Here is a 26,962-nt window from a genome sequence, read left to right as displayed (position 1 = left end):
TAGTTTTGTCTTGCCTGACAACCTCTCCCCGTTCCCTCATGATGATGGGTACAGGGCAAGACAAGATGTTCGGGTCAACCATGGCTTCAAGGACCATACCCTGCTCCCCGGCAGGAAAGGTACTGCCAGGGAACGACGGGACGGGTGCTTTAGACCCTTCTAGGCGTAGCAGAGCCTAAAAAGTATTGCAGGTGCATGTTCTTCGCCCTATAGAGTTGTAGGCGCTGCCTTCAGCTCCGGGACATGGAACCCGACGAAGATATACGACAACCACTACGCTCCAGAAGAGGATTTGCGATCTCCACAAATGACAGATATCCCATCACCACATTATGGTCCTAAGGGAGCGGCATCCGCTTCCCGCCCCCTCAGGTTCACTGGATCAGAGCACACGCTTTAGCTTCCAGATGCCCTCTCTGATCAGAAGACCTTGCCCATAGCGCTACTCCGGACCCTGACCTCGCGTCCCTCCGACAAAGATTCATAGGAACCGAAAGGCGTGCGGAGCAAGACTGGGCAAGGCTCATAAGTCAAAGCCACTATACTACAGTCCATACCCTGCGAGGGATAGTGCTCTGTAACCATCCTAACATTCTACAGAGGTATCGACAGTATTGTAGGCGCTTATCATCCTTTCGCACCCATCAGAATGGGTAACCAGGATGAGTAGACGTGAGCCACAAGGCTAGGTAGAGTACGCATCCTAGCCCTTGCACTTGTAAAGCCGTCCCCTTCATCTATAAAAGGGGATGCGCTTCCTCCAACGAGGGGACTGACTTTTTGACGGCACAACACACACAGTCAAGCTGCTATCAAGCTCTTGGCCTCCTTTCGACCCTTCCATTAGAGACTTGGGACCAGTCCCTCTCTCGATCATTTGTGCCCCCTACTACGAACCGTTTTCGGTGCTAATAACATGAGCAGCAACAAACTGGACATAGGGACATTCAGCCCAAACCAGTATAAATCTTGTGTCCTTTAGCGCACCATCCGAGCCTAACATGCATTACTATAAATCTACTTGTCGGTGCTTGTATGAAACACCGACAGTTGGCGCGCTAGGTAGGGGAGCTTGCGCATTCCAAATCAGGCCTCGGATGGTCACCCACGCAATCAGCTGGGTCCTAGGCGCACACGTGCATTTCGGTAACCTAGATTTCATCGTTACACTAGAAGGGGAGCTGGCGCTGGCCCACACGGTCGCACAGTCCCTCCCTTCTGCCAGCCTCAGCCACTAGAGGCTCGAGGGCCAGTCAGGCGACTCCTTTGGACTCTAGTTATCTAGGGAGGACCCGTGCTACATCACCATATCCCTAGAAGACCCCATACGGAATGCCTCGATAGCATTTCCGTTCGATCTCCGCAACGCTGCGGTGACCGCTGGCCACCTTCTGGCACTACGTATGGTTTAGTCACCCATGGACAGCAAGTTCGTGGGGACGATTGAACATGATACAAAGACTCTCCATAGACTCCTCATCGAGGAGCCAGGATCATTCTCCAGCTCAGACTCTAGCAGTGGGAGCCACCACCCTTCCCAGGAATGCTTCATGGCGCAGACCCCCGAGGGGCACGTCGAAAGTGTCTCCGGGCAAGAGGCCACCCTGACAAACAACCCTAGCAGCAGGTCCGGGGAGGAGATGGCGGCCCTATCTCACCTAAGGATGGAGCAGCTGAGGGCCCACAAGCCAGAGATCGATGAGGTCGGGCAAGGGCTTGTCCGGGAGTACGTGGACATCAATTGCGAGATTGAATGCCGTGAAGACAGGGGGCGCGTGCGTGCCACGGCCCGCACCGTACACCAAAAGATCCTCACCGATGACGGGTCCCTTCCTCACTTTGCTCGGGTGAGCCAAAACATTGCCACAGCAACCGCCTTGCTGCACGGCCTACCGAAGGCCGCGACGTCCGAGGATCGCCGCGCCCACCGAGAAATCTGCATGTTGCTCGAGCGTGCGGCGGCGCAGCAGGTAGAAAGTTTGTTGTCCCGACGATGCGAGCCCGATGCCAGCCAGCGTACGCCATCGGTGCATCCCACCAAGGACGCATCCATTCACCAGACACCGCCAGGCGGTAGGTAGCCCTCCGCCGTCCTGGTGCATCAACGTCTCAGCCATGACCGCGATGTGTGTAGCACCATCGACGCCCGTAGGTGCATCCACAGCGATGCAGGAGAGGCGGCCCGCCATGGCTACCATCCCCGATGCGGTGGATGCTACGACAGCGGTGAGGACCGAAGCCTGAGCCCTGGCCTGCCAGGCCCTTAGGCCTTCAGCCGACACATCCTCAACGCTGCGTTCCCCCTAAAGTATTGACCGCCTACCAACATCCCTAAATATTCTAGGGAAACAAATCCTGGGCTTTGGCTCGAAGACTATCAGCTTGCATGTCAGGCTGGTGGTACGAGTGATGACAATTTCATTATTCGCAATCTCCCACTGGCCGATTCGGCGCGAGCATGGCTAGAGCACCTACCGTCCAACGCCATTCAAAGTTGGGCGGATATGACAGAGATCTTCGTGGGCAACTTCCAGGGCACGTACAAACGCCCCAGAAACCCATGGGACCTCAAGAACTACCGCCAGAAGGCCGATGAAACCCTCCACGGGTACATCCAGTGCTTCTCTTGGCAGTGCAACGAGCTCCCTAACGTCGCCGACGCTGACGTGATAGGAGCCTTCCTATCTAGGACAACCTATGAATCCCTGGTCCACAAGCTAGGACGCTGGGGCCCGCGGACTACCAAGGAACTCCTAGACATCGCCACCAGTCAAGCCTCATGAGAAGAGGCGGTTAGAGCCATCTTTGACCGCTCTGACGGCAAGGCAAGGCGAGATGAGGACGCTGGTGAGGGCACCTCCAACCGTCTCGCTAAAAGAAAAAATAAGAAGGAACGGCGCGACAACTCGCTCGTGGCCACTGCTGACCGCAAAGGTGGCCGAAAGCCCACGGAGGGCACCCCGAACCACTTTGAAAAATGCTCGAGGGACCATGCCCAAACCATGCCTTCCCGGCCAAGCATCTATACAAGGATTGCGGCCTGATGCGTAAATACTTGTTCGGGGGCCTCAACAAAGGGGAGCAGGGGAAGGAACCTGCCCCCACCATAGACGATGCAGAGGAGAAGGATGACACCTTCCCAATGCTGACCAGTGCTCTCATGATCTTCGGAGGATCAACGGCCTATGACTCCAAGCGCCACCAGAAGGTCGCGCGCCATGAAGTCTATACAGCCAGATCGACCACGCCTGCCTTCCTCCGGTGGTCGGAATCCGCCATAACCTTCGACTGGACTGACCATTCGGATGCCGTCCCACACCCGAGAAGGTACCCGCTTGTCGTTGATCCGATCATCGGCCCAAAGCGCCTCACGAAAGTACTAATGGACGGAGGCAGCGGCCTCGACATCATGTACGCCAAGACGCTCGATGAGATGTGCGTTGACCGAACGAACCTCCGCCCATCCGAGCGCCTTTCCATGGCATCGTGCCTGGTAGGCAGGCCGTGCAACTAGGGTAGATCGATCTGCCCATCACTTAAGGGGATCGGTCCAATTACCGGACTGAGACCCTCACCTTCGATGTAGTGGGGTTCCCGGGAACTTTCCACGCCATCCTAGGACGACCATGCTATGCGAAGTTCATGGTTGTCCCCAACTATACGTACCTTAAGCTAAAGATGCTGGGCCCCCATGGGGTCATCACCATCGGCACCTCCTTCCAGCGCGCTTATGAGTGCGAAGTCGAATGCTGTGGTCACGCATCCGTAGTCGTTGCCTCCAAGGAACTCGCCACCCTCAGGGAGGAGGTTGCTGAAAAAACACCCGATGCCAAGAAATCAACCGGGTCGTTCAAATTGGCAGAAGGCTCCAAGGAGGTCCTCATAGACCCCAGCAGCTTCGAGGCTAAAAGGGTACGCATTGGTACTGCACTCTCCTCCGAATAGGAAAGTGCGCTCATCGACTTCCTCTGCGATAACAAAGACATCTTTGCGTGGAAACCCTCGGATATGCTAGGCATCCCGAGGGAGGTCGCTGAGCATACCTTAAAAATCCACCTAGGCTCCAAGCCGGTGAAGCAACGCCTGCGCCGCTTCGACGAGGAGAAGCGCAAGGCCATCGGCAAAGAGATAGCAAAATTGTTGGCTACAGGTTTCATTAAGGAAGTATACCACCCAGAGTGGTTAGCAAATCCTATTCTTGTACGAAAAAAGAGCGGAAAATGGAGAATGTGTGTTGATTACACAGGCCTCAACAAAGCGTGTCCAAAGGATCCGTTTCCTTTGCCACGAATAGACCAAATAGTTGATTCCACCTCAGGGTGCAAAACCCTCTGCTTCCTTGACGCGTACTCCGGCTACCACTAGATCGCGATGAAAGAGTCTGACCAGCTCGCGACATCTTTTATCACCCCCTTCGGATCGTTCTGCTACATTTCAATGTCGTTCGGTCTGAAGAATGCTGGGGCAACTTACCAGCGCTGTATGCTCAATTACTTTGGGGACCTCATTGGGTGGACCATTGAGGCCTACGTCGATGACATCGTAGTCAAGTCCAAACGAGCTGACCACCTTGTCGCTGATCTTGAACAAACCTTTGCGAAACTTCGGGCAAACGGCATCAAACTCAATCCTAAAAAATGTGTTTTCGGGGTTCCGAGGGGCATGCTGCTCGGCTTCATTGTCTCCGAACGCGGCATCGAAGCCAACCCAGAGAAGATATCGGCCATCGCAAAGGTGGGCCCAATCCAAAACATAAAGGGGATTCAGCGGATCACAGGGTGCCTTGCCACCCTCATCCGATTCATTTCACGCCTCAACGAACGAGGACTCCCCCTTTATCGACTCCTGAAGAAGTTCGACCGCTTCGAGTGGATAGCTGAGGCTCAGAAAGCGCTTGACATGGTTAAGCAATTTCTAACTAAACCCCCGGTTCTAGTCCCTCAAAGCGACGGAGAATCCTTCCTCCTATATATAGTGGCCACCACGCAAGTGGTTAGCGCCACCTTGGTAGTAGAGCGGGAAGAAGAGGGTCACACCTTTACGGTGCATCGCCCTGTATATTTCATCAGTGAGGTATTATCCGACTCCAAAACCCGCTACTCCCAAATCCAGAAACTCCTCTACACCATCCTCATCACTAAGAGGAAGCTACGCCACTACTTCAAGTCACACCCTATGACAGTCGTGACGTCGTTCCCCCTCAGCGAGGTCGTTCATAGCCAGGATGCTACAGGAAGAACCGCAAAGTGGGCACTTGAGCTGATGGATCAGGGCATTTCTTATGCCCCCAAACAACGATCAAATCCTAGGTGCTGGCTGACTTCATTGCGGAGTGGACCGAGTTCCAGATGCCACCAGCAGTCGTCGATCAAGAGTACTGGATGATGTACTTCGACGGATCGCTGATGAAGAAGGGCATCGTTGCGGGACTAGTCTTTGTATTTCCCCTCAGGGTCCGCATGAGGTACATGGTTCGGCTTCATTTCCCCTCATCAAACAATACCGCAGAATACGTAGCGCTCATCAATGGCCTATGAATCGCCATCGAGCTGGGCATCCGATGCCTCGACATCAGGGGTGACTCCTAGCTGGTCATCAACTAGGTCTTGAAGGAGTCAAGCTGCCACGACGCCAAGATGGAGGCATACTACCAAGGAGTCCGATGGCTGGAGGACAGATTCGACAGCCTCGAACTCAATTACATCCCAAGGCGTCTCAACGAAGCAGCCAACACGCTCACGAAAGCAGCATCCAGCCGAGAGCCAGTGCTGATAGGTGTTTTTGCCAGTGATCAATAGAAGCTCTGGGTGCGCTACGAGGGGTCGGAACGAGCCGACGATGGCCCGCCTGATCTTGTCCCGGGGACTGACCTACCGACTGCTCCGCCTGACCCCACGGTCATGGAGCTTGAAGAGGATCCAACAGTAGAGAACGACCCTCCCAATGACTAGAGAGCGCTCTACCTCGACTACCTCCTCCGCAACACACTACCGGTAGACAAGACGGAATCCTAATGACTCGCGCGCCAAGTCCTTCATTCCTGTAGAGGGCGAACTCTACAAACAGAGTCACATCGGGATCCTGTAGCTCTGTATCCCTAGTGAACAGGGAAAACTTCTGCTGAGCGATATCCATGGTGGGGTCTACGGTCATCATGCCACACCAAGGACCTTGGTTGGGAATGCATTCCGACAAGGCTTCTACTGGCCCACCATAGTAGCCGATGCCAAGCAAATTGTACGCACCTGCAAAGGGTGTCAGTACTACGCTCGGTAGACTCACCTCTCGGCCCAGGCACTCCAGATAATCCCCATCACGTGGCCCTTTGCGGTCTGGGGGCTTGACCTAGTTGGGCCACTCAAAAAGGCGCCCGGGGGCTTCACCCACCTGCTTGTCACCATAGACAAGTTTACAAAATGGATTGAAGCTCGACCGATCTCCACGATCAAATCTGAGCAAGCTATGCTATTCTTCCTCGACATCATCCATCGCTTCGGAGTACCAAACTCCATCATCACAGACAATGGCACATGGTTCACTGGTAGGAAATTCATTCGATTTTGTGATGAACAACACATCCGGATCGATTGGGCAGCCGTCGCGCACCCCCGGACGAATGGGCAGGTCGAGCGCGCAAACGGCATGCTCCTACAAGGCCTTAAGCCGAGAATTTTCAACCGGTTGAACAAGTTCAGTGCGTGCTGGCTCACTAAGCTTCCGGCCATGCTCTGGAGCCTGAGGACAACTCCTAGCCGAGCCACCAGCTACACAGCCTTCTTCATGGTCTACGGTTCCGAGGCTGTTCTCCCAACGGACCTTGACTATGGAGCACCAAGAATCAAAGCGTATGATGAACAGGGGGCTGAGGCATCTCACCAAGATGCCATGGACCATCTAGATGAAGCCTGCAACATCGCCCTCCTCTGTTTAGCTAAGTACCAGTAGGCATTGCGACGGTACCACAGCCGACGGGTGCGGGGTCGAGCCTTCAACGTCAGGGACCTCGTCCTCCACCTTGTGCAGAGCAACAAGGACCGCCACAAACTCTCCCCGCCCTGGGAGGGGCCCTACGTCATCGTGGAAGTACTTCGCCCAGGCGCCTACAGATTGAAAACCATCAACGGCGAGGTCTTCACCAACGCCTGGAACATTGAGCAGCTACATCGTTTTAACCCTTAAATAAACGCATGTTTCTTCTTATCAGTCTTTGTCTTTACAAAACCCCGATCTTTAGTGACATCCGACCCCTGCAAATTGTGAGGGGCCAAACCTCACTCGGGGCTGATATAAGTACAAGTACGTTTATCTTGCAAACACCTTCGTGTATTATCTTTGAAAACTTTATCTAAGTTTTCCGATCTTCTCTTAAACAAGTCCTAAGGACTAAGATTTCGGGAACAAATTCTGAGTACAACTGGTAGGACTACGGGAGACCCACGCCCCAGCAGCTACAACCTCTTTGCTCACTAGCATGATCAGAATTAATTCACCTGCACTCCTAGTTTCTTACAACTTGGGCCATGGGAAGGGTTGGAGGGCACCGAAACCTCTTCTACAAGAAGAGAAAACTAAAAAGCTGTTTGCCATAACAATAGATGAAAATTTGATCATTTTTGCACAAATTAACCACTTACAAAATGATTTCATCACGCAAAAGACTAGTGTACTCCTGAATCCAAAGGACTGTTCACTCGGGGGCTCCCCCAAACTTATTCAATTACATTCTCTGCTAAGCTTTACTACGAGTACTACTGCGGCCGCTGCGCTGAGCTCTCCATCGGCAACGTCTGGGCATGTACACGGGCTAGTTTGTCTACCACGGCCGCTGCACCACGCTCTCCATCAGCAACATCCCACCGCATCGCAGGACCTTCAAAGGCACCATCATCTGCAACATCGAGCACCGCGCTGGCGAATGCGGTGCCCCTTCGCCGAGACGTTCAGGAACTATGCCATCATCATCGGCCCAAACCCCGACAACGGCGTTGGGGCAGAAAGCGCCTCCCACTGAAGGAAGGCTGTGACCAACAGTGGCGAAATCAACAACGCTCGTCGCTCTCTGGTGCCTCTTCTCCTCTAGCAGCGGCGACCCCTCCTCAGCACAGGCGAACCACGCCATCTCATCTACGTTGGATAACCTCCAGCTCGACATCGCTCTCCGGAATCACGGGCGGACCTGTGAGTTTATCTCTCTCTAGCATTACCCTCTCTTACTTAGGAACTAATACATTCGGTGGAAAGGAAGGAGAAGAGGTGGCAATTCAAAGGCTGGCGAGGAGGTGCAGCGAGAACTCTCCCCCTTCCTATTTAAAGAGGGGGCTTGGCAGCTAAGGAAAGGCGAAAGGTTCGGACGAAAAAATCTTTGCCTTCCCCTATTCAATACAAATGCGAAATCAATGCTGACAGGAATCTGAGGTGACACGCTGGAAATGACGGGACGCGCTCTGATCAACAGGACGCCGCCTAGTAAGCCAGAACGTCACCCGGGCATGGCCCACCACTAACGCGCCCCGGACGCAAGAACCGAGGCACACTCACCTACAGGCAACTCTCCACTTCCCCAGGAAGGACTAGGGACGACCCAACAATGGAACCTCCTTCTAGGGGAAGCCCAATGGGCCCCTAGGTTGATCGGTCGGCCCAGGCAAAATAATAAACAAATGACCGACCGTAAGATAAGCACCCTTGTTTATTTACTTTGAGTGTTGAATTCTTTGCCAAGCTTCCAACCCCAGCAACGGCACGGACATGGACATCACTCGGGGGCTGCCGAGGGCGCATGTTTGTTTAAACACCCTCTTAGCCTGATCCCTCCTTACGTTTGGGAAACCAAAAGCATGGCATGTGGGAATATAACAATGAATACAACTGGACGAACCACCGAGCCCTACGCTCCATCGGCTACGAAGCCTTTTGGGTTCACCAACATAATCACGTTCATAGTTCCTCACACTGCTAGCCTTAGCTCCCACCTTCCTGAAAGGACTTTGGAGGGGTCCACCTGTAGAGCCCCCCCTTCAGGGGGAAGCTGGCAAGTTGCTTAAAAACCAATCGCAAAAACAGAAGTAGCAATACTTATGCAGTTTACACCGGTGTCGTCAGAAACATCGGACCCAAAACCTAGCTCGAACACATTTGGTAGGAGCTTCCCGTCACTCGTGCTACCAAGGTAATGTTACCGACCCCGCCTTTATTTTGATTAAATTATACATCCAAAACATTGCATCCCAACGCTTCGTGTCACGTCACGAAACAGCCATTGCCTCATTCGATATGGGCGGCAGCAGGCTGAGGTTCAAAGGCCGGCCCACGAAGGGCTCAAGGCTGCCTCGTGCCAAACAGAGCCAGGGAGAAATAACTTGTAACACCTCGGGTGTTAGCCTTGCATAACTTGACTTGCATAATATGAACATGAGCATCAAGCATCCATAAATCATCATTTACAATTGAAACATTTGATCGAAACATATGAAACATTGCTTGTTATTTCATGTTTCTTGGAACATATGCATATGATCTTGTACAAATGAATGCAAGTGGGTAATGCTAGTCACTAAAACACCTTAGCTATACTTAGGTTAGCAAAAGGAACCTTGTTCATGAAGGCCACATTTCTTGATCAAGCATTTAAGTGTTATTTCATGTGTTGACCTGAATAGCTATATGAGTGACTACTACATGAAATGCTTAAATGACCTTGCAAATTGTTTTAACATGCTCAGAGTATCATCATGAACAACTTTGGTATTTAGGGCTAGGGCTAGTTTGGTCATTTAGCCATGGTTGGAATGTGCATCATGATTTCAAAGTGACAAGTTTGACTAAAGTTAAACTAGGTGTTAGGGGCCTTGCATGGAGGAGTTCACTAAAGCAAAGTTGTAGTGTTTGACATAAGGAACAACTTTTATTTTTATGACATGGACTGATTTTGCTTCTAACATGCTTGAATGGGTCCCACAAAAACCAGCAAATCCAGCCTTCAACACTTAGGAAATTTTTCGAAGTATTTGGTCAACTGGCCGACTGACAGCCAAGGTTGGGCACGAGATTACTCCGTCTATGTTGCGAATTAGCACGAGGTGATTGAACAACATTTGTAGCTGGTACTTAGGACTACGAAAGTCATTTAGATCATTTACGAGTTGGAGCCACCGATTAGCCGATAAACCGTTTCGAAAACGCGCTGTCAGGCACTGATCGGGACTTAACTGACGAACTGAATCACGGCGTCATGGCCGACCGGCTTCAGGCTTCGCACGCCGCGTGGCGCGGGAAACGGCCGCGCGTCGCCGCCGGTCTGTCCGCTCAGGCCACGCCGCGCCCGAGCGTGCCTTCATCACGCCAACGCCCGCCCGCACTCAGCCACGCTCCATTTTCACTTCGCCTCGGTCTCCTTCGCCGTTCGCAGCGCCCGCAAGCACAGCAGCAGCGCCGCCGTCGCCGTTGACGGCACCAACCCACGCCTAGCCACTCAATCGCCACCGCAACCTCTCCACCATCATCTCAGCGACTCACCGCGCCCGCCCGTGCCCGCTGACCACGCTCGGTAAGCTCCAGCCACGTGCACAGGCTCGCCGGAGCTCTGCCGCTAGCCCCGTCGTCGTGGCCACGCCGCCACAGTCCCCCTCTCCATGCTTTAGCTAGTGCGCTAGGTCCGCCGTAGTACCCTAGTGCTCGTCCGAGCTTTAGGTCGAACAACCGTAGCCTCCACCGGCGTCTTGCCGTGGTCCAGCCTCGCCGCTCCGCCATTGCCGCCGCCGTCGTCCTTACCATCGACAATAGGGCCGGCCAAGTGGCTCAATAGATGCGCTAGGTCAAGTAGATCGCGTAGTGATGATGTCACCGCCGGCAACCTTGCCGTCGGCGAGCTCTGGCCGCGCCAACACCGCGCAGCGCCGCTGCCCTGTTCCGTGTCACTGACGCGTGGGGTCCCCTGACCACCGGGTCCCACCTGTCAGCGACAGCAGTAGAGAGGGCTAACTCATTTTGAATCCAGTTTTTGATTTGTTTTGTTATTTTTGTATCTGCAGTTTGGTAGCTCATAAAATGTGGAAATAAATATGGTTGTGTTCCTTAGGAAGTGTAGTATTTAGGAAAAATATGTTCTTGGTTTCAACAGTAGAAATTTCTGGAGATTTAAATAGGGATTTCAAATGTGCTTTTGAATGCATTTAAATTTGTTTATTTTATATCTAGAGTTCCTGTGCTCCAAAAATTATGAAATTTTGTGGTAAGCTATTCTTGTTATATATGAGCTTGGATAAAAATTTGAGAACCAGTGCATGTGTAGATCTATAGTTATAGATTTTTCTTTTATAAATAGTTAATCCTTGCATGAATTTTTATAAATTAATTATGAGTCCAAAATTCATGAAATTTGTTGGAGGTGATACTAGTACCATATGGATGTTAGGAAAAATAAGAAATCTGTTGCTTGACACTTTTCAATAGGATTTTCCATTTATGTTAATTCAAGCCTTGCTTCCTTATCATTTTTGTATAGAATGTTCTACTTAGTAAAGGACATGAAATTTTTATAGTAGCCCTTTAATAGCATTAGTAAGACTCTGTAAAATTTTGAGAATTTATTAAGTACATTTGATATATATTTATTATTTAGCCTAGATATCTAAATAAAATAATAAAGGCAATTTAATAAATAGTTTGGGCTTCACCATTATATCACCTTAACTGTATTTGGTATGCTTACACTGTTGGTAGGTTATATGTTGTTAAATTTTGAATGATTACCTGATGTAGCAATATTCTTACTTTATATTGCATGTTAACACATTTTTGGACTGATTCTAGAGTGTAATGAGTTACATGTTGAAACAAGTGTAGACTGTAAAAATGGTTAATAACAAAGTTGTAGAGAATTTGATAAGCATTCCAGAAAGTCCAGGATCACTGTTTTTGAAATTTTAGAACTCCAGTTATGAGTGAAACAAGTAGCTGCTAGTTATGGTGTAGTCGATGCATTGTAGAAATAGTTAAGTAATAATTGAGAAGAGATATGCACCTACTCAAACCACGCGATGCACTTGTTAACATCTATGCATTCGTGATACTCATACCATACTCATGCATCTAGGATCGGAGGAAGAGATCATGTTGCTGGAATTCGAAGAAGCCGAGGAAGGGAACCCGCAGGAGAATCCGCAAGCCGCAGCTCCCGAAGGCGTGGAGCAGAACCCTGAAGAGCTTCCGGAGTGCCCTGACCATCGTCCTACTTCCTTTCTGCGAGGCAAGCCCCGGAGCATTATAAGTCTCCCAGTAATTTACAAATGTTTACTTACGTATTTATGATTGATGCATTAGGTATAAGAGTTGAATGAAACCACTTGATGCATGTACATTCCTTGTCCAGATATTAACCCTTTAACCGGTATAGGTCCAGGATCGAAAATATGCTTAGCCATGCTTAGACCGATAGAAGTCGGGTGATGTCCTGTCACCTGCGAGATATAGGTGGATACCGGAGCACGGTTGGCTATATCTGCTATCGTGGAACAGAACCTTGTGGTAAAAGTAAATTGAGACCGGACGGGAGGTCGATAGGGAAGCAACAAGGTATGGAGGTCTTGGGTGTGGACTTATCCCCGTCTGTGTCGATCAAGGACCGTACCATTGTTGGAACTTCTGACAAGATTAAACGCATGCCTCTCACTTAGCTGGCCGGATAACTCGTTCCGACCGCGAAGCCGAGTAATTCAACTCAGGCCGGGAATCGTTCTGTTGTGCGCTCCTTCCGGGGAACGATCAGACTGAGTCCAAGGGCAGGCTTGGCCTGAGCATCCTGGCATCTGGTGTTCCAGATTGTGCGGCGCAGTACGAACCCGCAAAATGTGTACCGGAGTTGTACCAAAGGTGACCTAAGACTATCGTGGCTGATAGATCTGGGTTTGTGTTAGGAATAAATTCCCAGCTGGTTGAAATCGATTCGAATCGCCGTCTCTCCCGGATAGTGAGAAACTTGGCTAGCTCCAACATCGTAGTAACTGTGTTATGAAACATGATGGTTCAGATGAATATGGAATTACAATACTTGCTATGGTTACTATTGTATGATTCTAAATAATATACCACATGTTTGGCATAGGGTAGTTGCTAACCTAGAAATGGATAGTTATAATTAACTTGATAAAAGAATCACAACTGTACAACGGTTAATTGCCTTTTTCGCAAAAATATTGTCAAGTTACGTCCACTTATACAGCCTTGCATGATCCTTGGAGTCGTTTTATTTCTGGTTCATGACGGGTAAGTCTAGCTGAGTACCTTCTCGTACTCAGGGTTTATTTTCCCATTGTTGCAGATGGCACTGTGTATCATGGTTATTGCAAGAGTTGCTTCTATCCCGCTGTGGATGAGGAGTAAGCCTTGGGCAGGCTTCCTTAGTACTTCCTATCTTTGCTTTTGTGGACCGTGATCTGGTTTGGCACTGTATCAAACTACGTTGGAAACTTATCTTCAAACTTATTTGCTTCCGCTTTAATTATCAAACTCGGTTTTGTAATAACTTTCTATTCGTACTCTGATGATGAAAAGTATCTGTGAACTTTATGTAATATGTGGCATGTATGTTGAATCCTATATGATCTTGGTTGTTGTAAATCGTTTATCGAGACCCGTCGTGGTACTCGACGGACTACCGGGTTTATATGGATTCAAGTATGACAGTGCAACTGCTTGCAGATTGCCATTGTACTTGTATTCTTATAAATTGGTCGGTTCTGCGACAATAGGCTCGGAAATCATTTGAACGCACCCGATGGTACTCCTAGGTGACGTGGGTCAAGTGGAATCTTGTTTCGGTTTGTTGGGAGCCAGTGTCGGTGCAAGATAGGTGCACGGTTGGCGCCGAACATACCATAGGCTCATAAATCGTTTTGGACGCACCCGATGGTACTCCTAGGTGATGTGGATCATGTGGAATCTTATTTTGGTCTGTTGGGAGCCAGTGTCGGTGCAAGAGAGGTGCATGGTTTGCGCTGAACAAACCATGGGATCAAAAATCATTTTGGACGCACCCGATTGTACTCCTAGGTGACGTGGGTCAAGTGGAATCTTGTTTCGGTATGTTGGGAGCCAGTGTCAGTGCAAGATAGGTGCACTGTTTTGCGCTGAACGTACGATAGGCTCGGAAATCATTTTGGACGCACCCGATGGTACTCCTAGGTGACGTGGGTCATGTGGAGTCTTGTTTTGGTCCGTTGGCAGCTAGTGTCGGTGCAAGATAGGTGTGATAGAACTCCAAGGTAATGTGGGTAATGTGGAATCTCTTTTTGGTTCATATGGAGACAGTGTTGGTGTCGGTGCAAGATAGGTGCACGGTTTGTGCCGAGTGTACCATAGGCACAGAAATCATTTTAGACGCACCCAATGGTACTCGAAGGTGATGAGGCTCAAGCGGAAGCTCGTTTGGTACGTTTGGAGCTGGTGCTAATCTTGACGCAAGATAGGTGCATGGTTTGCGCCAAACGTACTGTAGGATCGGAAATTGTTTGGACGCACCAAGATGGTACTCCTAGGTGACGTGTGTCATGTGGAATCTCATTTCGGTCTGTTGGGAGCCAGTGTCGGTGCAAGATAGGTGCACAGATTGTGCCGAACATACCATAGGCTCGGAAATCATTTTGGACGCACCCGATGGAACTCCTAGGTGACGTGGGTCAAGTGGAATCTCGTTTCGGTCTGTTGGGAGCTAGTGTCGGTGCAAGATAGGTGCACGGTTGGCGCCGAACATACCAAGGCTCGCAAATCATTTTGGACACACCTGATGGTACTCCTAGGTGACGTGGGTCATGTGGAGTCTCGTTTCGGTCCATTGGGAGCCAGTGTCAGTGCAAGATAGGTGCACGGTTTGCGCCAAACATACCATACGCTCGAAAATCATTTTGGACGCACCCGATGGTACTCCTAGGTGACATGGGTCATGTGGAATCTCATTTCGGTCTGTTGGGAGCCAGTGTCGGTGCAAGATAGGTGCACGGTTTGTGTCGATTGTACCATAGGCTCAGAAATCATTTTAGACACACCCAATGGTACTCGAAGGTGATGAGGCTCAAGCGGAAGCTCGTTTTGGTCCGTTTGGAGGTGGTGCTAATCTTGACACAAGATAGGTGCATGGTTTGCGCCAAACATACCGTAGGATCGGAAATCGTTTTGGACGCACCCGATGGTACTCCTAGGTGACGTGGGTCATGTGGAATCTCATTTCAGTCTGTTGGGAGCCAGTGTCGATACAAGATAGGTGCACGGATTACGCTGAACAAACCATAGGCTCGGAAATCATTTTGAACGCACCCGATGGTACTCCTAGGTGACGTGGGTCAAGTGGAATCTCGTTTCGGTTTGTTGGGAGCCAGTGTCGGTGCAAGATAGGTGCACAATTGGCGCCGAACATACCATAGGCTCCTAAATTGTTTTGGACGCACCCAATGGTACTCCTAGGTGATGTGGATCATGTGGAATCTTGTTTCGGTCTGTTGGGAGCCAGTGTCGGTGCAAGATAGGTGCATGGTTTGCGCCAAACATACCATAGGCTCAGAAATCATTTTGGACGCACCCGATGGTACTCCTAGGTGACGTGGGTCAAGTGGAATCTCATTTCGGTCTGTTGGGAGCCAGTGTCGGTGAAAGATAGGTGCACGGTTTGCGTCGAACATACCATAGGCTCGGAAATTATTTTGGACGCACCCAATGGTACTCCTAGGTGATGTGGGTCATGTGGAATCTCGTTTCGATCTATTGGGAGCCAGTGTCGGTGCAAGATAGGTGCATGGTTTGCGCCGAACATACCATAGGCTCAGAAATCATTTTGGACGCACCCGATGGTACTCCTAGGTGACGTGGGTCAAGTGGAATCTCGTTTCGGTCTATTGGGAGCCAGTGTCGGTGCAAGATAGGGGCACGGTTTGCGCGAAACATACCATAGGCTCATAAATCATTTTGGACGCACCCAATGGTACTCCTAGGTGACGTGGGTCATGTGGAGTCTTGTTTTGGTCTGTTGGCAGCTAGTGTCGGTGCAAGATAGGTGCGATGGAACTCCAAGGTGATGTGGGTAATGTGGAATCTCTTTTGGTTCATTTGGAGACAGTGTTGGTGTCGGTGCAAGATAGGTGCACGGTTTGCGCCGAGTGTACCATAGGCTCAGAAATCATTTTAGACGCACCCAATGGTACTCGAAGGTGATGAGGCTCAAGTGGAAGCTTGTTTTGGTCCGTTGGAGGTGGTGCTAATCTTGACGCAAGATAGGTGCATGGTTTGCGCCAAACATACCGTAGGATCGGAAATTGTTTTGGACGCACCCGATGGTACTCCTAGGTGACGTGGGTCATGTGGAATCTCGTTTCGGTCTATTGGGAGCCAGTGTCAGTGCAAGATAGGTGCACGGTTTGTGCCGAGTGTACCATAGGCTCAGAAATCATTTTAGACGCCACCCAATGGTACTCGAAGGTGATGAGGCTCAAGCGAAGCTCGTTTTGGTCCATTTGGGATGTGGTGCTAACCTTGACGCAAGATAGGTGCATGGTTTGCGCCAAACATACCGTAGGATTGGAAATCATTTTGGACGCTCCCGGTGGTACTCCTAGGTGACGTGGGTCATGTGGAATCTCATTTCAGACTGTTGGGAGCCAGTGTCGGTGCAAGATAGGTCCACGGATTACGCCGAACATACCATAGGCTCGGAAATCATTTTGAACGCACCCGATGGTACTGCTAGGTAACGTGGGTCAAGTGGAATCTCGTTTCGGTTTGTTGGGAGCCAGTGTTAGTGCAAGATAGGTGTACGATTGGCGCCGAATATACCATAGGCTCGTAAATCGTTTGGATGCACCCGATGGTACTCCTAGGTGATGTGGGTCATGTGGAAATCTTGTTTCGGTCTGTTGGGAGCCAGTGTCGGTGCAAGATAGGTGCACGGTTTGCGCTGAACATACCATAGGCTTAGAAATCATTTTGGATGCACCCGATGGTACTCCTAGGTGACGTGGGTCAAGTGGAATCTCCTTTCGGTCTGTTGGGAGCCAAGTGTCGGTGCAAGATAGGTGCACGGTTTGCGCCGAACATACCATAGGCTCGTAAATCATTTTGGACGCACCCGATGGTACTCCTAGGTGACATGGGTCATGTGGAGTCTTGTTTTGGTCCGTTGGCAGCTAGTGTCGGTGCAAGATAGGTGCGATAGAACTCCAAGGTGATGTGGGTAATGTGGAATCTCTTTTCGATTCATTTGGAGACAGTGTTGGTGTCGGTGCAAGATAGGTGCATGGTTTGCGCTGAGTGTACAATAGGCTCAGAAATCATTTTAGATGCACCCAATGGTACTCGAAGGTGATGAGGCTCAAGCGGAAGCTCGTTTTGGTCCGTTTGGAGGTGGTGCTAATCTTGACGCAAGATAGGTGCATGGTTTGCGCCAAACATACCGTAGGATCGGAAATCATTTTGGACGCACCCGATGGTACTACCTAGGTGACGTGGGTCATGTGGAATCTCATTTCAGTCTGTTGGGAGCCAGTGTCGGTGCAAGATAGGTGCACGGATTACGCCAAACATACCATGGCTCGGAAATCATTTTGAACGCACCCGATGGTACTCCTAGGTGACGTGGGTCAAGTGGAATCTCGTTTCAGTTTGTTGGGAGCCAGTGTCGGTGCAAGATAGGTGCACGGTTGGCGCCGAACATACCATAGGCTCGTAAATCGTTTGGACGCACCCGATGGTACTCCTAGGTGATGTGGATCATGTGGAATCTTGTTTCGGTCTGTTGGGAGCCAGTGTCGGTGCAAGATAGGAGCATGGTTTGCGCCGAACATACCATAGGCTCAGAAATCATTTTGGACGCACCCGATGGTACTCCTAGGTGACGTGGGTCAAGTGGAATCTTCATTTCGGTCTGTTGGGAGCCAGTGTCGGTGAAAGATAGGTGCACGGTTTTGCGTCGAACATACCATAGGCTCGGAAATTATTTTGGACGCACCCAATGGTACTCCTAGGTGATGTGGGTCATGTGGAATCTCGTTTCGATCTATTGGGGAGCCAGTGTCGGTGCAAGATAGGTGCATGGTTTGCGCCGAACATACCATAGGCTCAGAAATCATTTTGGACGCACCCGATGGTACTCCTAGGTGACGTGGGTCAAGTGGAATCTCGTTCGGTCTATTGGGAGCCAGTGTCGGTGCAAGATAGGGGCACGGTTTGCGCGAAACATACCATAGGCTCATAAATCATTTTGGACGCACCCAATGGTACTCCTAGGTGACGTGGGTCATGTGGAGTCTTGTTTTGGTCTGTTGGCAGCTAGTGTCGGTGCAAGATAGGTGCGATGGAACTCCAAGGTGATGTGGGTAATGTGGAATCTCTTTTTGGTTCATTTGGAGACAGTGTTGGTGTCGGTGCAAGATAGGTGCACGGTTTGCGCCGAGTGTACCATAGGCTCAGAAATCATTTTAGACGCACCCAATGGTACTCGAAGGTGATGAGGCTCAAGCGAAAGCTCGTTTTGGTCCATTTGGATGTGGTGCTAACCTTGACGCAAGATAGGTGCATGGTTTGCGCCAAACATACCGTAGGATTGGAAATCATTTTGGACGCTCCCGGTGGTACTCCTAGGTGACGTGGGTCATGTGGAATCTCATTTCAGACTGTTGGGAGCCAGTGTCGGTGCAAGATAGGTCCACGGATTACGCCGAACATACCATAGGCTCGGAAATCATTTTGAACGCACCCGATGGTACTGCTAGGTAACGTGGGTCAAGTGGAATCTCGTTTCGGTTTGTTGGGAGCCAGTGTTAGTGCAAGATAGGTGTACGATTGGCGCCGAATATACCATAGGCTCGTAAATCGTTTTGGATGCACCCGATGGTACTCTAGGTGATGTGGGTCATGTGGAATCTTGTTTCGGTCTGTTGGGAGCCAGTGTCGGTGCAAGATAGGTGCACGGTTTGCGCTGAACATACCATAGGCTTAGAAATCATTTTGGATGCACCCGATGGGTACTCCTAGGTGACGTGGGTCAAGTGGAATCTCCTTTCGGTCTGTTGGGAGCCAGTGTCGGTGCAAGATAGGTGCACGGTTTGCGCCGAACATACCATAGGCTCGTAAATCATTTTGGGACGCACCCGATGGTACTCCTAGGTGACGTGGGTCATGTGGAGTCTTGTTTTGGTCCGTTGGCAGCTAGTGTCGGTGCAAGATAGGTGCGATAGAACTCCAAGGTGATGTGGGTAATGTGGAATCTCTTTTCGATTCATTTGGAGACAGTGTTGGTGTCGGTGCAAGATAGGTGCATGGTTTGCGCTGAGTGTACAATAGGCTCAGAAATCATTTTAGATGCACCCAATGGTACTCGAAGGTGATGAGGCTCAAGCGGAAGCTCGTTTTGGTCCATTTGGAGGTGGTGCTAATCTTGACGCAAGATAGGTGCATGGTTTGCGCCAAACATACCGTAGGATCGGAAATCATTTTGGACGCACCCGATGGTACTCCTAGGTGACGTGGGTCATGTGGAATCTCATTTCAGTCTGTTGGGAGCTAGTGTCGGTGCAAGATAGGTGCACGGATTACGCCAAACATACCATAGGCTCGGAAATCATTTTGAACGCACCCGATGGTACTCCTAGGTGACGTGGGTCAAGTGGAATCTCGTTTCAGTTTGTTGGGAGCCAGTGTCGGTGCAAGATAGGTGCACGGTTGGCGCCGAACATACCATAGGCTCGTAAATCGTTTTGGACGCACCCGATGGTACTCCTAGGTGATGTGGATCATGTGGAATCTTGTTTCGGTCTGTTGGGAGCCAGTGTCGGTGCAAGATAGGTGCTTGGTTTGCGCCGAACATACCATAGGCTCAGAAATCATTTTGGACGCACCCGATGGTACTCCTAGGTGACGTGGGTCAAGTGGAATCTCATTTCGGTCTGTTGGGAGCCAGTGTCGGTGAAAGATAGGTGCACGGTTTGCGTCGAACATACCATAGGCTCGGAAATTATTTTGGACGCACCCAATGGTACTCCTAGGTGATGTGGGTCATGTGGAATCTCGTTTCGATCTATTGGGAGCCAGTGTCGGTGCAAGATAGGTGCATGGTTTGCGCCGAACATACCATAGGCTCAGAAATCATTTTGGATGCACCCGATGGTACTCCTAGGTGACGTGGGTCAAGTGGAATCTCGTTTCGGTCTATTGGGAGCCAGTGTCGGTGCAAGATAGGGGCACGGTTTGCGCGAAACATACCATAGGCTCATAAATCATTTTGGACGCACCCAATGGTACTCCTAGGTGACGTGGGTCATGTGGAGTCTTGTTTTGGTCTGTTGGCAGCTAGTGTCGGTGCAAGATAGGTGCGATGGAACTCCAAGGTGATGTGGGTAATGTGGAATCTCTTTTTGGTTCATTTGGAGACAGTGTTGGTGTCGGTGCAAGATAGGTGCACGGTTTGCGCCGAGTGTACCATAGGCTCAGAAATCATTTTAGACGCACCCAATGGTACTCGAAGGTGATGAGGCTCAAGTGGAAGCTTGTTTTGGTCCGTTTGGAGGTGGTGCTAATCTTGACGCAAGATAGGTGCATGGTTTGCGCCAAACATACCGTAGGATCGGAAATTGTTTTGGACACACCCGATGGTACTCCTAGGTGACGTGGGTCATGTGGAATCTCGTTTCGGTCTATTGGGAGCCAGTGTCGGTGCAAGATAGGTGCACGGTTTGTGCCGAGTGTACCATAGGCTCAGAAATCATTTTAGACGCACCCAATGGTACTCGAAGGTGATGAGGCTCAAGCGAAAGCTCGTTTTGGTCCATTTGGATGTGGTGCTAACCTTGACGCAAGATAGGTGCATGGTTTGCGCCAAACATACCGTAGGATTGGAAATCATTTTGGACGCTCCCGGTGGTACTCCTAGGTGACGTGGGTCATGTGGAATCTCATTTCAGACTGTTGGGAGCCAGTGTCGGTGCAAGATAGGTCCACGGATTACGCCGAACATACCATAGGCTCGGAAATCATTTTGAACGCACCCGATGGTACTGCTAGGTAACGTGGGTCAAGTGGAATCTCGTTTCGGTTTGTTGGGAGCCAGTGTTAGTGCAAGATAGGTGTACGATTGGCGCCGAATATACCATAGGCTCGTAATCATTTTGGATGCACCCGATGGTACTCCTAGGTGATGTGGGTCATGTGGAATCTTGTTTCGGTCTGTTGGGAGCCAGTGTCGGTGCAAGATAGGTGCACGGTTTGCGCTGAACATACCATAGGCTTAGAAATCATTTTGGATGCACCCGATGGTACTCCTAGGTGACGTGGGTCAAGTGGAATCTCCTTTCGGTCTGTTGGGAGCCAGTGTCGGTGCAAGATAGGTGCACGGTTTGCGCCGAACATACCATAGGCTCGTAAATCATTTTGGACGCACCCGATGGTACTCCTAGGTGACGTGGGTCATGTGGAGTCTTGTTTTGGTCCGTTGGCAGCTAGTGTCGGTGCAAGATAGGTGCGATAGAACTCCAAGGTGATGTGGGTAATGTGGAATCTCTTTTCGATTCATTTGGAGACAGTGTTGGTGTCGGTGCAAGATAGGTGCATGGTTTGCGCTGAGTGTACAATAGGCTTAGAAATCATTTTAGATGCACCCAATGGTACTCGAAGGTGATGAGGCTCAAGCGGAAGCTCGTTTTGGTCCGTTTGGAGGTGGTGCTAATCTTGACGCAAGATAGGTGCATGGTTTGCGCCAAACATACCGTAGGATCGGAAATCATTTTGGACGCACCCGATGGTACTCCTAGGTAACGTGGGTCATGTGGAATCTCATTTTAGTCTGTTGGGAGCCAGTGTCGGTGCAAGATAGGTGCACGGATTACGCCAAACATACCATAGGCTCGGAAATCATTTTGAACGCACCCGATGGTACTCCTAGGTGACGTGGGTCAAGTGGAATCTCGTTTCAGTTTGTTGGAGCCAGTGTCGGTGCAAGATAGGTGCACGGTTGGCGCCGAACATACCATAGGCTCGTAAATCGTTTTGGACGCACCCGATGGTACTCCTAGGTGATGTGGGTCATGTGGAATCTTGTTTTGGTCTGTTGGGAGCCAGTGTCGGTGCAAGATAGGTGCACGGTTTGCGCCGAACATACCATAGGCTTAAAATTGTTTTGGACGCACCCGATTGTACTCCTAGGTGACGTGGGTCAAGTGGAATCTTGTTTCGGTGTGTTGGGAGCCAGTGTCGGTGCAAGATAGGTGCACGGTTTGCGCCGAACACACCATAGGCTCGTAAATCATTTTGGACACACCCGATGGTACTCCTAGGTGACGTGGGTCATGTGGAGTCTTGTTTTGGTCCGTTGGCAGCTAGTGTCGGTGCAAGATAGGAGTGATAGAACTCCAAGGTGATGTGGGTAATGTGGAATCTCTTTTCGGTTCATATGGAGACAGTGTTGGTGTCGGTGCAAGATAGGTGCACGGTTTGCGCCTAGTATACCATAGGCTCAGAAATCATTTTAGACGCACCCAATGGTACTCGAAGGTGATGAGGCTCAAGCGGAAGCTCGTTTTGGTCCGTTTGGAGCTGGTGCTAATCTCGACGCAAGATAGGTGCATGGTTTGCGCCAAATGTACCGTAGGATCGGAAATCGTTTTGGACGCACTAGATGGTACTCCTAGGTGACGTGTGTCATGTGGAATCTCATTTTGGTCTGTTGGGAGCCAGTGTCGGTGCAAGATAGGTGCACGGATTGTGCCGAACATACCATAGGCTCGGAAATCATTTTGGACGCACCCGATGGTACTCCTAGGTGACATGGGTCAAGTGGAATCTCGTTTCGGTCTGTTGGGAGCTAGTGTCGGTGCAAGATAGGTGCACGGTTGGCGCCGAACATACCAAGGCTCACAAATCGTTTTGGACACACCCGATGGTACTCCTAGGTGACGTGGGTCATGTGGAGTCTCGTTTCGGTCCATTGGGAGCCAGTGTCGGTGCAAGGTAGGTGCACGGTTTGCGCCGAACATACCATACACTCGGAAATCATTTTGGACGCACACGATGGTACTCCTAGGTGACGTGGGTCATGTGGAATCTCGTTTCGGTCTGTTGGGAGCCAGTGTCGGTGCAAGATAGGTGCACGGTTTGTGTCGAGTGTACCATAGGCTCAGAAATCATTTTAGACACACCCAATGGTACTCGAAGGTGATGAGGCTCAAGCGGAAGCTTGTTTTGGTCCGTTTGGAGGTGGTGCTAATCTTGACACAAGATAGGTGTATGGTTTGCGCCAAACATACCGTAGGATCGGAAATCGTTTTGGACGCACTCGATGGTACTCCTAGGTGATGTGGGTCATGTGGAATCTCATTTCAGTCTGTTGGGAGCCAGTGTCGGTACAAGATAGGTGCACGGATTACGCTGAACATACCATAGGCTCCGAAATCATTTTGAACGCACCCGATGGTACTCCTAGGTGATGTGGGTCAAGTGGAATCTCGTTTTGGTTTGTTGGGAGCCAGTGTCGGTGCAAGATAGGTGCACGGTTGGCGCCGAACATACCATAGGCTCCTAAATCATTTTGGACGCACCCAATGGTACTCCTAGGTGATGTGGGTCATGTGGAATCTTGTTTCGGTCTATTGGGAGCCAGTGTCGGTGCAAGATAGGTGCACGGTTTTCGCCGAACATACCATAGGCTCAGAAATCATTTTGGACGCACCCGATGGTACTCCTAGGTGACGTGGGTCAAGTGGAATCATTTTGGTCTGTTGGGAGCCAGTGTCGGTGCAAGATAGGTGCACGGTTTGCGCCAAACATACCATAGGCTCGGAAATCATTTTGGACGCACCCAATGGTACTCCTAGGTGATGTGGGTCATGTGGAATCTCGTTTCGATCTATTGGGAGCCAGTGTCGGTGCAAGATAGGTGCACGGTTTGCGCTGAACATACCATAGGCTCAGAAATCATTTTGGACACACCCGATGGTACTCCTACGTGACGTGGGTCAAGTGGAATCTCATTTCGGTCTATTGGGAGCCAGTGTCGGTGCAAGATAGGGGCACGGTTTGCGCGAAACATACCATAGGCTCATAAATCATTTTGGATGCACCCGATGGTACTCCTAGGTGACGTGGGTAATGTGGAGTCTTGTTTTGGTCTGTTGGCAGCTAGTGTCGGTGCAAGATAGGTGCGATGGAACTCCAAGGTGATGTGGGTAATGTGGAATCTCTTTTCGGTTCATTTGGAGACAGTGTTGGTGTCGGTGCAAGATAGGTGCACGGTTTGCGCCGAGTGTACCATAGGCTCAGAAATCATTTTAGACGCACCCAATGGTACTCGAAGGTGATGAGGCTCAAGCGGAAGCTTGTTTTGGTCCGTTTGGAGCTGGTGCTAATCTTGACGCAAGATAGGTGCATGGTTTGCACCAAACGTACCGTAGGATCGGAAATCATTTTGGACGCACTAGATGGTACTCCTAGGTGACGTGGGTCATGTGAAATCTCATTTCGGTCTGTTGGGAGCCAGTGTCGGTGCAAGATAGGTGCATGGATTGTGCCGAACATACCATAGGCTCGGAAATCATTTTGGACGCACCGGATGGTACTCCTAGGTGACGTGGGTCAAGTGGATCTCGTTTCAGTGTGTTGGGAGCCAGTGTCAGTGCAAGATAGGTGCACGGTTGGCGCCGAACATACCAAGGCTCGCAAATCATTTTGGACACACCCGATGGTACTCCTAGGTGACGTGGGTCATGTGGAGTCTCGTTTCGGTCCATTGGGAGCCAGTGTCGGTGCAAGATAGGTGCACGGTTGGCGCCAAACATACCAAGGCTCGCAAATCGTTTTGGACACACCCGATGGTACTGCTAGGTGACGTGGGTCATGTAGAATCTTGTATCGGTCTGTTGGGAGCCAGTGTCGTGCAAGATAGGGGCATGGTTTGCGCAAACATACCATAGGCTCATAAATCATTTTGGACGCACCCGATGGTACTCCTAGGTGACGTGGTCATGTGGAGTCTTGTTTTGGTCCATTGGGAGCCAGTGTCGGTGCAAGATAGGTGCACGGTTTGCGCCCAACATACCATACGCTTGGAAATCATTTTGGACGCACCCGATGGTACTCCTAGGTGACGTGGGTCATGTGGAATCTCGTTGCGGTCTGTTGGGAGCCAGTGTCGGTGCAAGATAGTTGCACAGTTTATATCGAGTGTACCATAGGCTCAGAAATCATTTTAGACACACCCAATGGTACTCGAAGGTTGAGGCTCAAGCAGAAGCTCGTTTTGGTCCGTTTGGAGGTGGTGCTAATCTTGACACAAGATAGGTGTATGGTTTGCGCCAAACATACCGTAGGATCGGAAATCATTTTGGACGCACTCGATGGTACTCCTAGGTGACGTGGGTCATGTGGAATCTCATTTCAGTCTGTTGAGAGCCAGTGTCAGTACAAGATAGGTGCACGGATTACGCTGAACATACCATAGGCTCGGAAATCATTTTGAACGCACCCGATGGTACTCCTAGGTGACGTGGGTCAAGTGGAATCTTGTTTCAGTTTGTTGGGAGCCAGTGTTGGTGCAAGATAGGTGCACGGTTGGCGCCGAACATACCATAGGCTCCTAAATCGTTTTGGATGCACCCAATGGTACTCCTAGGTGATGTGGGTCATGTGGAATCTCATTTCGGTCTATTGGGAGCCAGTGTCGGTGCAAGATAGGTGCACGGTTTGCACCGAACATACCATAGGCTCAGAAATCGTTTTGGATGCACCCGATGGTACTCCTAGTGGCGTGGGTCAAGTGAAATCTCATTTCAGTCTGTTGGGAGCCAGTGTCGGTGCAAGATAGGTGCACGGTTTGCGCCGAACATACCATAGGCTCAGAAATCATTTTGGACGCACCCAATGGTACTCCTAGGTGATGTGGGTCATGTGGAATCTCGTTTCGATCTATTGGGAGCCAGTGTCGGTGCAAGATAGGTGCACGGTTTGCGCGAACATACCATAGGCTCAGAAATCATTTTGGACGCACCCGATGGTACTCCTAGGTGACGTGGGTCAAGTGGAATCTCGTTTCGGTCTATTGGGAGCCAGTGTCGGTGCAAGATAGGGCACGGTTTGCGCGAAACATACCATAGGCTCATAAATCATTTTGGACGCACCCGATGGTACTCCTAGGTGACGTGGGTCATGTGGAGTCTTTTTGGTCTGTTGGCAGCTAGTGTCGGTGCAATAGGTGCACGGTTTGCGCCGAGTGTACCATAGGCTCAGAAATCATTTTAGACGCACCCAATGGTACTCGAAGGTGATGAGGCTCAAGCGGAAGCTCGTTTTGGTCCGTTTGGAGCTGGTGCTAATCTTGACGCAAGATAGGTGCATGGTTTGCGCCAAACGTACCGTAGGATCAGAAATCATTTTGGATGCACCAGATGGTACTCCTAGGTGAAGTGGGTCATGTGAAATCTCATTTCGGTCTGTTGGGAGCCAGTGTCGATGCAAGATAGGTGCACGGATTGTGCCGAACATACCATAGGCTCGGAAATCAGTTTGGACGCACTCGATGGTACTCCTAGGTGACGTGGGTCAAGTGGAATCTGTTTCAGTCTGTTGGGAGCTAGTGTCGGTGTAAGATAGGTGCACGGTTGGCGCCGAACATACCAAGGCTCGCAAATCGTTTTGGACACACCCGATGGTACTCCTAGGTGACGTGGGTCATGTGGAGTCTCGTTTCGGTCCATTGGGAGCCAGTGTCGGTGCAAGATAGGTGCACGGTTTGCGCCCAACATACCATACGCTCGGAAATCATTTTGGACGCACCCGATGGTACTCCTAGGTGACGTGGGTCATGTGGAATCTTGTTTCGGTCTGTTGGGAGCCAGTGTCGGTGCAAGATAGTTGCACGGTTGTGTATCGAGTGTACCATAGGCTCAGAAATCCTTTTAGACACACCCAATGGTACTCGAAGGTGATGAGGCTCAAGCGG

Source organism: Miscanthus floridulus, chromosome 15, assembly GCF_019320115.1.
Source record: "Miscanthus floridulus cultivar M001 chromosome 15, ASM1932011v1, whole genome shotgun sequence".
Lineage (NCBI taxonomy): Eukaryota > Viridiplantae > Streptophyta > Magnoliopsida > Poales > Poaceae > Miscanthus > Miscanthus floridulus.
This window is presented reverse-complemented; position numbering follows the sequence as displayed.